The sequence below is a fragment of the Macrobrachium nipponense genome, chromosome 8 (genome assembly GCF_015104395.2).
Source record: "Macrobrachium nipponense isolate FS-2020 chromosome 8, ASM1510439v2, whole genome shotgun sequence".
NCBI lineage: Eukaryota > Metazoa > Arthropoda > Malacostraca > Decapoda > Palaemonidae > Macrobrachium > Macrobrachium nipponense.
Window position 1 is genome coordinate 70,641,656 of NC_087203.1, and position 17,816 is coordinate 70,659,471.

General features: G+C 46.4%; 1 protein-coding gene across 6 annotated transcripts in view; it reads right to left on the reverse strand.

Annotated features, from left to right (window-relative positions):
- The window catches only part of LOC135222830 (eukaryotic translation initiation factor 4E type 2-like), a 252,034-nt gene that overhangs the window by 167,295 nt on the left and 66,923 nt on the right, over positions 1–17,816 (reverse strand). The gene's annotated exons all lie outside the window — the stretch shown is intronic.

Genomic DNA, 17,816 nt, shown 5'->3' on the forward strand with positions numbered 1-17,816 from the left:
AAATTTTATAATACAGCTAAATTGACCAATAAAGGGATTTTGACTTAGGAAAAATCTATTTCTGGGCTCAGCCGTGTCGCTCAGTGAAATACGTTCCTTTAGCGCTATTTCTAAGATAAATTATTGCTAAAATACCAGAGAACTGCAAAATTGGACATGCCAGAATATTTGGACCATTCAATACCTAACTTAATATGCACTACTAATATGTACTACATAGTACCTGTAAATAAAGTGTATTAGTGTACATGGTATACAAGAAATACTGTACGTACATACACACGTATGTAGTAAAATGTGGAACCTTACCTTTCGAGTGAGGCTATCTTCGAAAGTGGCGACAGAGGAGGAGGACAAACGGCAGAAAACTTGTTAGTACGTACACTTAACTTTACGAAAAACATTAAAAAATGCCAGGAAACAGACTAAACTTTACGAAACACATTAACAAATGGCACAAAACCGTAACACCTACTTTACAAAAAACTTAAAATTAAATTTCTTTTTTTTTCCTTTTTTTGATTTTTACATTTTTTTTTACTTTTTTATACTTTACGTATACAAAATTTCAATTTCTTCACCACTTTCAACTTTGTTTTTTCGTAGTTTAAGGCCTCTTTAAAATAACTATCCAAGGAAGATTGCTTCTGCCTACTTTTCACAATGTTCCTGAAACGACTCGGGCAAATGTCATCGAACTGCGCAAGCATACGACCTGTGTAAGCCTTTTCGAGGTGTCTCTTTTCTACAAATGATAGCCCTTTATGAAAAGCAGCTAGAGCATCCTTAATTTCTGCCGTTATTATAGGGTCGTTGTCCGCCGCTGCTAGAGAACTCTTCTTGAACGAAGTTATGTTGCATGGCCTCCAACTCCTTCAGGTCATCCGTAGTAAGCTCCTCTCGTTGCTCCTCGAGAACGTCATTGATGTTGTCCTTGTTGACGACCAGCCCCATGGACTTGCTGAGTGCAACGATCTTGTCAAGATCTGGTTGCGAAACAGTTTCAGGATCATCAACTATTTCTGAATCTGCACCAGCTTCGCCCACGTCGAATCCCCCGAAGTCTCGGGCGGATACGGCATCAGGCCAGAGTTTCCTCCACGAAGAATTCAAGGTTCGCCTCGAACTCTCCTGCCAAGCTTGATCGATAAGTCGGATGCATATCACAACATCGAAATGCTCCTTCCATAATTCACGCAAGGTGAGGTTTGTGGTATCGGTGATGTCGAAAATTCTCTTGAAAAGATGTTTCGTATACAGTTTCTTGAAGTTCGATATCACTTGCTGGTCCATGGGCTTGAGGAGAGGGGTGGTGTTAGGCGGAAGATAAAGAACCTTGATAAAAGAATACTCCGCTAGGATATCTTCCTTGAGGCCAGGAGGGTGAGCAGGGGCATTGTCCAACAACAGCAGACATTTCAGAGGGAGGCGCTTCTCTTCCAAGAATTTCTTCACTGTCGGGCCAAAACACAGATTTACCCACTCGGTGAACAATCCCCACTGGCGTTCGAACAAAGTGCAAGCGTAAGCCTGTCTTTAATAGGCTTATGCCCGGGTAGCTTCTTCTCTTCCTCCGTGATGTACGTCCGACGAGGCATTTTTTTCCAAATAAGGCCAGTCCCATCACAGTTGAAGACTTGCCGAGAACTGTAGCCTTCCTTATTCGTCATCTTGTCGAACGTCTTAATAAAGGCTTTGGTCGCTTTCCTGTCAGAGCTGGCCGCCTCCCCATGCCGCATCTGGCCTTCTGGCAGATTGCCATCTCGGTTACCATATCGCCAGCGATTTCTTTGTCTTTTATCCAGACAAGCAGCAGCCTCTCCATCCCGTCGTGCACATGGCTCCTCTTGCTAGACAAAATAGTCACGCCCTTGAAAGGTGTAGCTGCTTTGATGGCTTCCTTCTGCTTAAGGATGGTGCCTATCGTCGACGGATTTTGGCTGTATTCCTTAGCGATCACACTCAACCGCATGCCAGCTTCATATTTTCAATGATCTCCACCTTTGTCTCCAAAGAAAACATCCTCTTCTTTCCATGAACTTCAGCAACTTTCTTGGGACCCATGACTACGTATATACTGTACGTTATTAAGTTATGTAGTATACGTATGTACTCAAGTTCTCACACAACACGTACTCAAGTTCTCACACAACACGATAAAGTAGTAATACAACAAAATCACTAACAAATTTACGTTAATAAACGAAATCGTATAGAACGAAAGAATTTTGCGTGCGTACACAAACGACGCTGCTTCGGAGTGACCGAAGAACGCCACTACGTAGATGCACGATGGGAGAGATGCTGACCAATAGGAGAGCAGGATCTTATGGCGGTGAGTCAACTCAGTTGGCGGCGCGCGAGTTTTGAAATTGTTATCGGTGGTCCGGGCGAATCTCAGGACTTTACAGCAACAACCTATTGTAACCTGAACTATTTTCTTATGTAGAGCCAAAAAAATCTTCGTATTTGCTTTCGTAACTTGAATTTTTTGTAAGTTGAGACTTCCGTATGTCGAGGTACCACTGTACAGTCATACCCCTGCATACGAAAGTCCCTATGTACAAAAAATCCAGGTTACAAAGGCAAAGACGAATATTTTTTTCCTACTGTGTACAAAACAATTCAGGTTGCAAAAGGGTGTACTGTAAAGTCTGAGATTCGCCCAGGCCGCCGAGATCAATTTTAAAACTCGCGCGCCGCCAACTCGAGTAGACTCGCCACCATCCTCCCGCTCTCCCACTGATTCCTGATGCTAGTTACCGCCGTAAGATCCTGCTCTCCTATTGGTCAGCATCTATCACATCATGCATCTATGTAAGGGAGTTCCTCGACCATTTAGTTTCGGCAGCGTTATCGTACACACGTGGAATTCGTTCCTTCACTTAAATTTCGTTCGTTAACGTAAATTCGCGTTAAGTGATTTTGCTTTCGTTGTACTGTAAGTTACTTTATCGTGTTGTGTGAACTTAATTACTTACATTATTAGCCATGGGTCCCAAGAATGTTGCTGAAGTTCACGGAAAGAAGAGGATGCTTTCTATGGAGACAAAGATGGAGATAATCATTTGTTAATGTGTTTCGTAAAGTTTAGTGTTAATGTTTTCTGCCATTTTTTAATGTTTCGTAAAGTTAAGTCTTCATGTTTTCTGCTGTTTGTCCTCCTCCTCTGTCGCCACTTTCGGACATTGCCTCACTCGAAAGGTAAGGTTACACATTTTACTACATACTTAAGTAGTACATGTATGTACAGTATTTCTTGTACCCTGTATACTAATATGTACACTTTATTTACAGGTACAGTAACAGTTAAGTTGGGTATTGAATGGTCCAAATGGTTGTATGTCATTGTTTATTGGTCAATTTAGCTTTATTATAAAATTTACTGTGGTGTTTTTGTAGGGCTTGGAACGAATTAGGCAATTTACATGTAAAACGTAGTTCTGGATACGAAAAAATCAGGTTACGAAGGCTGCTTCGGAACGGATTAATTTCATAACTTGAGGCACTACTGTAAAGTTATATATCATTATGAAGACCTTGGATCATTTTGTCTTTGTATCTTTTTTTTCATCATGCCTAAATACACTTGCATCTTGCTTTTTTCTTTTAAATTGGTGTTGGCATACAAAAGCAATCCAACATAGGCCACATTAATTGAAATGGAGTATAGTCTTATGAAGCCAGTTCCAATGTTAGGGTATGAATTCATCATAATCCTCCTTGTCAAATGTTAATATTTCAAGATTAGGCCTACACATCAATTATATTTTGAGACAATGACAGGGCATAGGCCTACTTGTCAATTTCTTATATTTTGAGGCAATAACAGGGCATAGGTCTAAGCATTAAATCTTCCTATTTTGAGGTAATGACAGGGCATAGGCCTATGTGCCAAATTCTTACAATTTGAGGATAGGCCTACACATCAAATTCTTGTATTTTGTGACAATGACAGGGCATAGGCCTACATGTTAATTTTTACAGCTTTTAATTAATATACGTAGTAGTTTCAACTCCATGATAAGTATGTAATGTATATGCATAAAGTGAAATGTACATCCATAAGCAAGTGCACTGGGGATACGAATATAGGAAGAAAAACACTAACACAACAAAGGTTTATTTACAAGCTTACTAACAAAGATAAATGCAGAATGGTGTCTCCTATTTACTCTCCTATTTACATAAAAAAAGGTAAAATCTTACACTACAGGAACTGGGGGAACAGTGAGGTAATGAAAGTAATTGTCGACCAGTTTTGCAACTCGAAGCGATGGCTTCACAAAAGGAGAACTCTAATGGTAGATGCCTTCTTGCCTCCGTATTGCAGAAAATAATGTCTACACTTGATACTTGAAGGGCAGGAGCTCCCCAAAACCTCTAGCAGGACGTTTCTTCATTGAAGCCTAGCTCAATGTCGAAATAACTGTCATCCACTCCTAAAGACAACTTGACCAGAATCCGATCAAACTCACGAGCGCCTTTTTCTCTGATCCTTCGTTCTCACGCTGATTATCTCACTCTGATGATCTCTGCTGCTGATCTCTCACTGATAATCTGATCTGTGGCTCTTACTGATGATGTCTTACTCTGTGACTAACTGATGATCTCTTACTCCGTGACTAACTGATGATCTGCCTTGTCCTACTTCGTCCGTCGTATTTATACAGCATCCTGGGGGCGGGGCCTACGGCGAGCGTCACAGACTCCCGAGATTACCAGAACGATTTAGAAATTTCTCGACGACGTATTGCATCAGAAGTCGCGGCATTTCTCACGACACTTCGGCACCTGTTGCGTTCCACAACACTCCTGCCGATTCTAGAACCATCATGAGAACAAGCACCTCCAACAACTGCGCGAATGCCTCCTTGCTGGAGAATTTCTCGAAGAAGCGTTTTCCTTTCCTTTATCTTTCTTTGCTACACCGCAATTACCATTACATATACATACATGCATATATGGCCATAGTAATTGTAACACTTAAGGGCATGTAAGTGATGGCACACAGATCAATCATAGGACTATCTCAGCCTTACACACAACTATCAAACTACTCTCAATGAACTACAGGTACTCCTGATATAACGACGTACTCGTTTTAAACAAGACGTACTCGTTTTACGACAACTTGGAGTTACGACAGCTTTATGCCCTAACCGATATCTGATTAACAAACATTTCTCAAAGTTACAACGCTCACGGAGTGCAGTGGCAGCACAGTCGGAGTGTAATTGTACACAGTTGTGTACAATAAGTTGGGCTGAGGCAACTGGCAGTGCAGCCTCCATCCCAACGCCTCTCTCTGCCTCGCATGGTCTTTCTTGCGCATCACCCAGTCGTGATAGGTTGTGCAGTATTTTTTTGCTTTCGATACTTGTATATCCCCTAAAGATGTTGGAAAAAAGAAAGAGTAATATGCACTTCTCAAGGACCTTCTGCCAAGACGTAAAGGAAATCTATCGATATCAACACTAAGCTTAAGATCATCAAGCAACATGAAGAAAGTTCAAACAATCACTAGTAGTATGGGCTTAGCACATTCTACAATAACTTCCATTCTAAAGGACAAAGAAAAAGTGAAGGAAACGGTCAAGACTACAACGGGATAAAATGCTTTGATGACATGTCAGAAAAAAGGCCTGATAGTACACGAGATGGAAAAATTGTTGGCCATATGATTTGATGACCAAATAAGCAAATGAATAATCTAGCCTAGACTAGGTTTTGAAAACCATGAAATCCACTGGTAAAACAATAAATAAGGCCTTAGTAATATACTTTGTAAAATAACAGTTGCCAAAAAATGATATTGTTAGTATACAATCAAGTTTTGTACATACTTACTTGGCAGATATATACTTAGCTTAGGTCTCTGACGTCATGACAGAAAATTCAAAACTCGCGGGCACACGCTACAGGTAGGTCAGGTGATCTACCTTACCCGCCGCTGGGTGGCGGGTATAAGAACCAGTCCCCCTTTCTTGTCAGATTATTTTCTTCCACCTGTCTCCTGAGGGGAGGCTGGGCGGGGCCATCAATCGTATATTCTGCCAGGTAAGTATGTACAAAACTTTCTTTATTGGTATACTAACAATATCATTTTTGTACATGAACTTCCCTGACAGATATATACTTAGCTGATTGACACCCTTGGTGGAGGGAAAGAGACACATACTCACTAGAAAGTGGGGACAACACATGTTAAAGGAATAAAATAAACCCTTGGTTCTTACCTGAATTAGGCAGAAGACTTCTAGTTTATGTCTATTAGTCTGCGTTGCCTAAAGAGTCTCAGCGAGGGCATGACCTATAGCTGAAGAATAACTCTTTGGGTCTATCAATGGGAACTGAGTCCACTTACTTGGCAGAATCCAAAACAGGGTCTGGTCAATGGGGATCCAACCCGCTTACATGCCAGAGCCTATCACTACCAACCGCAAGGAGCCTCAGCACAAACCGATCACCTAACCAATTACTAATATTAGTATACGAAAGAAGGAGCTGCCTCCTGCAACCTCCTTCGTACACCAAAAACTCCAAATTAAAAACTAACAGGGAAAAGGATTAAAAAGGATGTGTTTCAGCTCCCTGCCCCAGCACTGAATCCGCCAATACGTAAGGGCCTAGCCCAAAACACTTTTCATACGTAATCGATACGTCTTTTAGGTAGTGATTGGAGAAGACTGATTCACACCTCCAAAAAGTGCGGCCTTCATGAGGTTTTGTAAGGACATATTCTTCTTGAAAGCCAAAGACGTCGCGATGGCCCTCAACTTCGTGCGCCTTGACTTTCAGAAGACTAAACTGTTGCTGACTGCACGATGTGTGGGCTTCTCTAATAACATTCCTGATAAAGAATGAGAGGGCATTTTTGATAAGGGCCTACTGGGGTCCCTTCCAGAGCACCAGAGATTGTTCACATTAGCAGCAAGTCTTCTCTTCCTTTTTAGATAAAATTTCAGGCTTCTCACCGGGCAAAGAGATCTCTCCTCTTCTGTCCCAACTAAGGAGGACAAGCTTTTAATTTCGAAGCTCCTAGGCCATGGTGAAGAAGGGTTTTCATTCTTGGCTAAGAAAGCCGGAAAGAAAAGAGCAAAACGCGGATCCTCCTTGAAAACCTACCTCACCTTCTAGAGCCTGCAGCTCGCTGACTCTCTTCGCTGAAGCTAACGCACAGAGAAAAAGTGTCTTCATCGAAAGGTCTCTGAACGAAGCTGTATGGGGAGGTTCGAATCTTGAAGACCTCAGAAAGAGCAGCACGACATCTAGATTCCAGCTAGGAACTAAGTAGGAGGTTCTTTTAACTGTCTCAAATGATCTGATTAAGTCATGGAGGTCCTTGTCTTCAGATATGTTTAATCCTCTATGACGAAAAACTGATGAAAGCATGCTCCTGTAGCCCTTGATGGTGGAGACTACTAACCCGCATTTTTCCCTCAGGAAGATAAGGAAATCTGCTATCTGAGTCACAGAGGTACTGGAGGAGGAAACTTTATGAGTCCTGCACCAACGTCGAAAAAACGTCCCACTTCGACTGGTAGACTCTAGATGTGGAAGTCTACGTGCATTGGCAATAGCCCTTGCAGACTTGCCGAAAAGCCCTTAGCTCTGACGAGACTCTTGATAGTCTGAATCCAGTCAGACTGAGAGCGGGGAGGTTTTTGTGAAACCTGTCGAAGTGGGGCTGTTTGAGCAGATCGACTCTTAGTGGTTCAGGGGATATCTTGGAACATCCACCAGCCATTACCCAGTACCTCTGTGAACCAGTCCTGGGCGGGCCAGAACGGAGCTATCAAAGTCATCCTCGCTCCCTCTGAAGCTGCGAACTTCCTTAGCGTTTCCCCTAGAATCTTGAAAGGCGGGGAACGCGTAAAGATCCAGGTTTTTCCAATCCATCAGAATGCATCTATTGCTACTGCTCTTGGGTCCGCAATAGGGGGAGCAGTATAGATCTATCCTCGCATTCCTGGAGGTCGCAAATAGATCGAGATGGGGCCTGCCCCACGTCCTCCACAGCTCCTGGCATACGTCGAGTGCAGAGTCCACTCTGAGGGAAGGACTTGATTCCTTCTGCTTAGCAGATCCGCTCTGAAATTTCTTTCTCTCCCCGTACGAAACCTGGTGAAGACTTATCTTCCTTTCCTCCGACCACAGAGGAGCGATCTCGCTGTCTCGTACAGGGAGAAAGAGTGAGTCCCCCCTGTTTCCGAATGTAAGCCAGGGCTGTGGTGTTGTCCGAGTTGATCTGAACTGACTTTCCCTTTACGAGGGGTTCGAAGGTTTTGAGAGCGAACCAAATCGCTGTTAGCTCTTTCTTGTTGATGTGCCAGGACACCTGATCCCCCATCCAGGTGCCTGACACTTCTCTCGACCCGAGAGTAGCTCCCCAACCTATGTCCGATGCGTCCGCATATAAACACTAGGCTGGGGTTTCGAACCTGCAAGGAAAGGCCTTCCTTGAACAGGAGAGGGTCTAGCCACCACGTAGATCCTCCTTTATCTCTTGCAAGATCTTGAACGCAAAGTCTAGACCTTGAGATCTTCGATTCCAGTTCCTCATCAGGAAGAACTGTAGGGGTCTGAGGTGCAACCTCCCTAGAGAAACGAATTGCTCCAGCGAGGAGTGTCCCCCCAACAGACTCATCCACTCCCTCGCTGTGCATACATCTTTCTCTAGAAAGATTGCTACCTTCTCCGAACCTCGGGTTATCCTCTCTGGGGAAGGATACGCCCGAAAAAACCTGAGAAGCCCATCAGAATCCCCAGATAGATACGCTCTTGACTGGGGATTAGCTGTGACTTCTCGAAATCCACTAGCAAACCCAGAGAAGCTGCTAGATTCAGCGTTAATCGTAAGTCCTCCAGACATTTCTCCTTGGACTTGGCCCTGATTAGCCAATCGTCCAATTGTAGAGGGAAATCCTCACTCCCTCGAGATGAGCCACTGAGCAACGTTCTTCATCAGCCCAGTGAAGACTTGGGGGGCTGTGGAAAGGCCGAAGCATAGGGCCCTGAACTGAAAAACGTTCCCTCCCCACATGAATCTTAGAAATTTGCGTGAAGAAGGATGGATCGGCAACGTGAAGTAAGCGTCCTGAAGGTCCAGTTGGACACCATCCAGTCCCCGGGACGAAGAGCTGCTAAGACTGATGAAGTCGTCTCCATAGCGAAATTCCTCTTCTTCACAAAGACGTTCAGGGCGCTTACGTCCAGAACCGGCCTCCATCCTCCTGAGTTCTTGGGAACTAAGAACAGACGGTTGTAGAAACCCGCGGAAAGAGGGTCCTGTACCATCTCTATTGCCTCTTTCTCCAACATCAGCTCTACTGCTAGAGCGAGGGCTTGATTCATTAGAGGGTCTTTGTATTTGGCCACCAGTTCCCTTGGAGTGGTGGTCAAAGGTGGTCTTGAGATAAAGGGAATGAGGTATCCCCTCTTGATGATAGCGAGGGACCAGTTGTCCGCCCCCTTCCGTGCCCAGACATCCGCAAAGTTCAGAAGTCTGGCACCCAAGGTTGTCTGGAGGACAGGTGAGCTACTTCTTGGCCCTAAATAGACCGAGAGAGGTCTTTCCTCTTCTGGGTGGTCTCGAACCTCTGGAGGAAGAAGAGCGGGACGAAGGACCTCCTCGAAAGGGCTCTTGCCTAGTCTGAGTTTCCTTCTTCGTTTTCTGTTGGAACGAAGGTTTCGGTATTCTAGCTGAGCGAGCCAGCATATCCTGCGTCGCTTTTGCTGACAACGAGCTGGAGATGTCATTAATTATCTTCTTCGGGAAGAGTTGCGGAGAAAGTTGGAATCAACAAGGAAGCTCCTCTGTGCATGAGAGACAGCCTTGGTAAGAAAGGAGCAGAAAACGGCCCTCTTCTTTACTACTCCTGCGCCAAAAAGGGAAGCAATCTCCCAGGATCCGTCTCTCACTGCCTTGTCCATACAAGACAGCACTGCGTGAAGGTCTTCAGGTGAAAGAGTGTCTTGTTCTTGAGTCCTCTTAGCCATGACTCCAAGGGTCCAGTCAAGAAAGTTAAAAACCTCTAAGACTCGGAACATTCCCTTCAGAAGGGTGATCAACTCGCTCATACCCCACGTCGTCTTCGCAGAATTAAGCGCCGAGCGACGTGCGGAATCAAACCAACGAAGAAGAATCCGAGTCTGCTGAAGAGGGAAGAGTCAGACCCAAGGGCTCTCCTGACTCGTACCAGAACCCCATCTTACCAGTAAGCTTGGACAGGGGAAAAGAAAATACAGTCTTGCCTTTCTCTTCCTTCGAAAGCAACCAGTCGTCAAAATTCTTAAGAGCCTTCTTCATCGACACTGTCGGTTTCATCTTAACGACTGAAGACTTCTAGACGTATTGGTCGTTGAAAATAAGGACGGAGGAGACGGAGGAGCAACGGCCAAAAGAGACTCCCAAAATCTTGCAAGAGGAGGTCGGTCAGTCCTCTTGTATGAAGAAACTGAAGCATTCTTGGGACAAATCTTCCTCAGAATACCCAAGGTATTCTTCAGAAGAATGACGTTTAGAAGCTCTACTACCCGGAGGAGAGCTATTCCTTGGAGAGCGCCTGTTCGGAGAGCGCCTACTGGGAGAATGTCCACTGGGAGAGCGCTTAAAAGGAGAGCGCCTACCGAGCGAGAGCGCCTACTAGGAGAGCGCCTACCTGGAGAGCGCCTACTAGGAGAGCGCCTACCTGGAGAGCGCCTACCTGGAGAGCGCCCTACTAGGAGAACGCCTACTAGGAGAGCGGCTACTTGGGGAGCGCCAACCAGGAGAGCGCCTACTAGGAGCGCCTGCTAGGAGAGCGCCTACTAGTGGAAGCTCGCCTGTCGGAAACAAGTCTAATTCCACAGAAGAGCGCCTGGACAAGGGAGAGTGCCTATCAGGCTCTCTGTGCCTGCTAGGTTCTTGGCGCCTGCCCTCCTCAAAACGCCTGCCAGGCTCTTGGTGCCTATCAGACTCCAAACCCCTACCAGGCTCTTGACGCCTGCCACGAGAGAAAAACATACCACGGAGGATTCCCTGTCCGAAGCACTGCGCTTACAAGGCTCTGAGCGCTATCCAATCGGGAGTGAACCAACGGAGATAAATGCTTCCACTGGCGCCTACAAGGCTCTTGGCGCCTACTAGGCTCTTGGCGCCTACTAGGCTCTTGGCGCCTACTAGGCTCCGAGCGTCCGTCAAAAGGAGAGCGGCAACCAGGCGAAGAACTCTTCCTTCGCTCCTGACGATAACGAGGCTCTTGACGTCTGTCAAGCTCTTGACGCCTAACTGAAGAGGAGCGGAAATCCTGAGGAGAGAGCCTGTCCGGCTCCTTACGCCTGACATGCTCAAAACTCTTGCTGGGAAGAGAGGAGAGCCTACTTGGAGATTGATCCCAAACTTCAGTCTGCACTTCTGACTTCCTGCTACGAGGCTCAAAACTTCTCTAGCCGGAGAGAGCTAGCAGAAGGGACGTTCTTAGACTTCTTCACCGGAAGCGAGGCATCCTTCCGACGATGAGAAGTCCCGGCAATAGAGTTAGCTAAAGCCGCAATCTGCGCTTGCAGACCCGCCAGGATGCGCACAGGAGATCTCTTAAATTCCTCCTACAGAAGCTTTCCAGGGCCTCTTGAGAGGGCGAGACGACTCCGAGGCGCTCCATCTATGCTTAGGAGAAGGCGACGAAGATGACGAGAAGCACTGGCGCAATAACTCCTTCTTGGTTCGATCCAAGGCAGCCTGGGGAACGAGCAACAGGATCTTGCCGAGGGGACGCCTGACCGGTGGGGGTTCTCCCTAACCTTCCTGCGGCTTTCGACTTTCCTCCTCCACTGGGTCTGGGAGACTGGAAGAGGTCTAGGCCTGGAAGCGTTAGTGAGCCGGTCAGACGCACCCTCCACTTCACTAGGGGCACTGCATTGATCACTTGCACTATCACTCTTACCTTGTCGAGAGCGAGCGAGGCTCTCCTTACTCCTGATCGAGGCTCTCCCGGAAGGAACTTCCGAAAACGAATCTTCGGGTTCAAAGCTGGGCGCAGGGCTGAACTGGAGAAGGAACTACTTCTACTACAGGGTTCTCAGCGTCAATCTCACTCACCCTCGATCTACTAGAGCTCCTTGAAGAGCCTTGCGCGCCCTATCCTTCTCTAACTTTCTCACATAAGAAGAAAGAGCCTTCCAACCATCCTCATCCAAATTCTCACACTCTTTGCAAGGGTTAATAAAAGAGCATTCATTCCTCTACAAGACGTACTTGGAATTTTTATTCTAAAATTAATATTAATAATACTTTCCTGTATAATTTATCTAGCCTAAATCCCCAAAAACCGCACCAAAATTTACCACATTGGCAACCCTGTTACCTCCTATTCTGTCCGCCAGTTGGCAACACTGTCGTTGACAGATACGAAAACTTCCTTCAAATCAGTTGTGATAGGCAGATCGTGGGGTAGGATGGGTGGGACTAGATAAATTATACAGGTAAGTTATTATTAATATTAATTTTAGAATAAAAAATTCCATATTAATAAACAAAATTACCTTAATATAATTTATCTAGCCCGATTAAACCACATTGAAAAGGAGGGAATCTGAATACAATTTCCCCTTCGGACAGAATAGGAGAAAACAAACAAAGAAATATATACATAGGCAGTCAAAACTCAACCCAAGGTCAAAGATACTAACAACTCAAAGTCTCCTACCATAATGCCACCAACTGCGGTAGCACAGGACAAGGAGTAAGTGCATAGTCAGTCCGTCTGTACTAAAGTCAGGTGACCGACCAGGAGTGACCAGTCAGACGAATTGCGGACAGCAAGGCTGCACCCTGAAGACTATCAAGCACTATTCTTTCCCTAAAGGATGAGTGTCTGACTGTCTGGGCGATTCAAAGCTAAGCAAACCTTGGGGGTGTATCAACGCAACCCGAAGTCGCCAGCAACGAATCGGCTCATCATGAGCAACTCCTAACTCGAGCTTTCTGGTGCCAAGAGAAAGGAGCGCGGAGCAAAAAGGCGATTCAGTCCCTCCCGAAGGACGAATGCCTGACAGTCCAACCTTGGTCTCCATGTTACACGATCATCGGGGGTGTATCAACGCAACCGACTTCGTCAACAAAAAGAAACTCAGGGCTACTAAATGTCGCCTGATCTCACACGAGTGTCTGACTCCGAGAAGACCAGGTGAGACAAAAGTAGATGGTGAGCGAGTCACCAGATGACAGCAGACGATCCATCAACTAATTCCCTGTCCAGGACAGTGGAAGAAGCAGGAGTCGTCAGGACAAGCGAACCAGTGGGCTAGTCTAGGTCAGCATCGACTCTGGGAGAAGCGTAGTCGCCAGTTGCCGACAACCCAGTGGCTGGAACCATTTCACACTGAAAATGGAAGCAGCATGAGTTGCCAAGCAGTCAGTCCTTGTCATCAAAAACACCTAAATACCAAACTGCCTAATTCCCATTATAACTACGTCAAAAACTGCCATGGGTTATAATACAAAAACAAAAAATATATACAACAAAACAAGAATTAATGAATAATATACAGGTAGCAACCAAACGTAAAACAGGAAGACTACCTAATTCTCCTATCTGACGACCTGTCCTGCCATCACCAACGGGCCCAAAGAACGAAGGTCGCCTAGAACTAGAGAAATATCCCTCAAGTAAAAGAGGCAAAAACAGAATTAGAACGCCAAGTCGCCGCCTCAAGCACCTTGGCGACGGAGACGTTCTTCATAAAAGCTACTGATGTAGCAACTGCTCTAATACTGTGTGCTCTCGGCGTCTGGTCTTCCCAGCAGCCGAACCACAGTTTTAAACGATCAGATCTCTGAGAAAAAAGGATACACCATTCTTTGAAATAGGTCTCTTGACATTTCGGGGTGAAACAAACAGATGACGGGGACGACCCTGAATGTCCTTCGTGCGGCGTAAATAACATGAGAGCGCCCTAACAGGGCAAAGAACTAATTCCTCATATTAAATTACCAACAAAGTCGACCAGCGACTTCAGTACGAAAGACCTGGGAATGGGATTATCAGACGATTCAGTCTTTGCGACAAATTCAGGAAGGTATGACAAAATCATGTCTTGTCCAGATCTGGCAACCAGAAAAGAGAGTGCTTGCTTGCAGTTCACCCACCCTCTTGGCTGTAGCCAGTGAGACAAGGAAGTTGTGTCTTAGAAGAGAGGTCCCTAAATTTGGCAGAATTCAGAGGCTCAAACGGAGGAACCTTAAGGCTTGAAGGACTTGTTAACGTCCCATGTCGGAGGCGAACACTGCGGCCTGGGTCGAGATAGGGAAAAGATCGAAGTAAATCTCTAATGACATAAGATGAAGAGATCTCAGGAAGCCTTGCCTTAAAAACATAGGAAAGCATAGACCTATAACCCTTAATGCACGAAGGTGACAGGGCCCTGTCATGATGTAAAATGAACTAAAAAACTCCGCTACTTTGGGTAAGGAAGGTCTAGAAATTGAATGTCCTTGAGACTTACACCAACGTCTGTAAACCGACCATTTAGCCTGATAATTTACTCTGGTTGATTGCCGCCTGGCAAGAGCCAACTGTCGCGCCATCTGGAGGAGAACCCTTCGTGCTTGGAGAACCTCCTGACAGTCTCCAGGCATGAAGATGAAGCATGTGGAGCCTCTGATGGAACCGATGAAAATGGGGGTTGTTTGAGAAGATCTGGTCTCTCTGGCAGGCGAATGGGGGGTTCCACCAGTGCTTCCAGAAGGTCGGAAACCACTCCTTCTGTGGCCAGAAGGGGGCAATCAAGTGAGATCCAGACGCTTGGTTGCCCTCACTTTGTTGAGGACTGACCTCACCAGAGAGAACGGAGGAAAAGCATAGGCTTGAAGTCCCTCCCAGTCCTGCAAAAGAGAGTCTGTCCCGGCACTCTGAGGGAGTCTGGTAAGGGGCGAAGAATATCTGGCACCGAAAATTCAGTGGTGGGGTAGCAAACAGATCGACTGTGACAGGCCATTTCTTCCTGAGGCTGTCGAAGACTTCCTGGCAAAGTGTCCCACTCCGACCCTTGAACTTCGTTCGGTCTCGACAAGGCGTCTGCTAAGACGTTGTGATGGCCCAGGATAAACTGAGGGACCAACGTAATCCCCCTGTCTTCTGCCCAACACAGGATTGATCGGGCTTCTTAATTGAGAAGATCCGACTGTGTGCCGCCTTGGTTTCTCAAGTACGAGACTGCTGTGGTGTTGTCGACAAAGATCGCGACAACCGACTCCAACAGTTGTTCCTGAAATGAAAAGAAGGCCTAGGTACACTGCCCTCAGTTCCCTCCAATTTATTGACATGCTCCTCTCCTCCTCTAATAACCAAAGGCCCGAAGCGGCTTCGGAGCCCAGGTGTGCGCCCCAACCTTGATCCGAGGCGTCTGACCAAAACATTAGGTCCGGAGGAACCGAACAAAGAAGAGAAGTCCCTGACTTGAGGCGGTGAACTTGCATCCACCAACAGAGATCCTTTCGACATTGTGGAGAAGAGGCGACTATCGTGTCCTCGGACACGAAATCCCATGACTGGCGAAGTGTCGACTGAAGGGACCTCATTCTGAGACGACCTCCGGGAACCAGTTGGATGAGGGATGACAAATGGCCAAGGAGAGACCTCCAAAGAGAAACTGGCTGCGTTACGGAGGACAAAATTCTTCGATCAGACTCAGAAGCTTGTCTATCGTTTCTGAGCGGGAGAAGCCCTCAAAATCTGGGAATTCAAAACGATCCCCAGATAAGTCATGATCTGGCAAGGGATTAGATTGGACTTGTCGAAGTTGACACGAAATGCCCGACTCGACACAAAGAGACAGAACTATCTCCCTCGACCGGAGACATTTCTCTAGAGATTCGGCCTGGACTAGCCAATCGTCCAGATACCGAAGCATCCTTACGTTTAACTGATGCAGAATAGCTGAAACAGGAGCCATCACCCGAGAAAAGACCTGTGGAGCAGTGGTGAGGCCGAAACAAAGGGTCTTGAACTGGAAAACTCCCGAGTCCGTGAAAAACCGAAGGTAAGGTCTGCTTCTTGGATGGATGGGGATTTGCAGATAAGCATCCTGCAGATCAATAGAAATCATCCAGTCCCCCCTTCTGACGGATGAAAGAACAGTCTGGACCGTCTCCATCCTGACTTGGACTTTAGAATGAACTTGTTCAAAACCGAAAGATCTATGATGGGGCGCCAGGCACCCGAGGCCTTTAGAACTACAAACATCCGAGAGTAAAAACCCGGGAGGAGGAGGAGCTCGCTCTATGGCATCCTTCTCCAAGAGGGCCGAAAGCTCCTTCTCCAAGGCTTGACCCCTGATTGAGTGAGGGGAATAACTGCTGAACTCGAGAGGACGATTGGAAAGTGGAGGTCTGGAAACAAAAGGGATCTCGTAACCTTCTTCAGGGCCTCCACCACCCAAGCATCCACCGCTCTCCCCTGCCAAGCTGACCAATGGTGGGAGAGACAAGCTCCTACTGCGGTCTCCAGGCGAGGTGATGACTCCTACTTCCGAAAATTCTTACGCAGAGACAAGGAAGAAGAAGAAGAAGAAGAAGGTCCTCCTGGAGGTTGAGCTCTTTCTCTGCCCTTAGAGCCACGCCGAGAACCTCTCCCGCGTTTCAAAGGGTGAGCACCAGAGGATGAAGAACGAGGCACCAGCAACCTGAGATGTACTCTGGAAAAAAAGAGCCAGGAGGAGGTTGTTGGGCTGGAGCAGAAGGTACAGATCTGGTCCTAAACTTACGCTTACTCCTTGAAGGAACGGGAGGAAGACCAGAGGAAAAAGCTCTTGATAAGGCCCAGTGAGCTTGGGAGAGGCATCACCTTGATGTTCCTTCAAAACCTCAGAAAGCACAGAAATATCGAAAAGGAAATCGCCAAAAGGAGAAGAGGACAACAGACGGTTCTCTGAATCTCCGATACAGAGGAGGGTAACTGCGACAAATACAGGTTACGCCTTAGAGAACAAGAAGGCCTGCATTTGAAGCAGCAAGCTCGTTCTGATGTTACAGAAGCGATTGAAATGGATGAGCAGAATTTCTCAAAAAGAGGAGCATCAGGAGGAACAAACCCGGAGTCCTTGATATACATTATAAGCCCTCCGAGGACCCACATATTGAAGGATTGAGCTTCTTGTAAGGAGCTCATAACACGCCTCCATAGCAATAAAATCTTCAATTGAGACAGAGACCGAAGCCTTAGAAGGCAAGGGTTGACTTGAAAGTCGGACAAAATCAGGATTTGGCTTGGGGGGTCGAGAGAATGAAGCAATCATCCGCCACCTGGTAAACTCCTCTCCGGTGTCGTAGAAGAGAAGAGAGCTTCCTCTTCCCTTCCCCGATCACCTTCGAAAGTTTAGCGGCAACGTCCGCCCTCACTCTCGCGAACCTCTGGGAAAGGGCAAAGGGAAAAACTGTAAAAATTCCCGTGACGGGAAGGACCGTCAAGAAAAATCCCTTCTGTAATACAACGAGGCGGAGGCTGCTTCTGCTCTTTAGGCCTCGCCTGAGGAAGAAAAACTCAAAATTAAATCAAAAAGTTTCTTGAATTCTACATCATGACATCCATTCGAGGAAACATCAATATCACACGAATCCGCGTCATCATCATCATCATCGTCAGATCCTAACTTAGAAACTTCCTCTGAAGTAAAATCCTGACGACTAGCTATCTTAGGTCTGACACTAATACCTCCCTCCCCTTCTCCTAAATAAGCGCCCTTTGGCACTGTTACGGGACTAACAGGGGACACGTTGGGTAAAGATTCGTTAGGCACCTGCCCGGACCGGATCCCCCCTAGGCCTTCGCCACGAC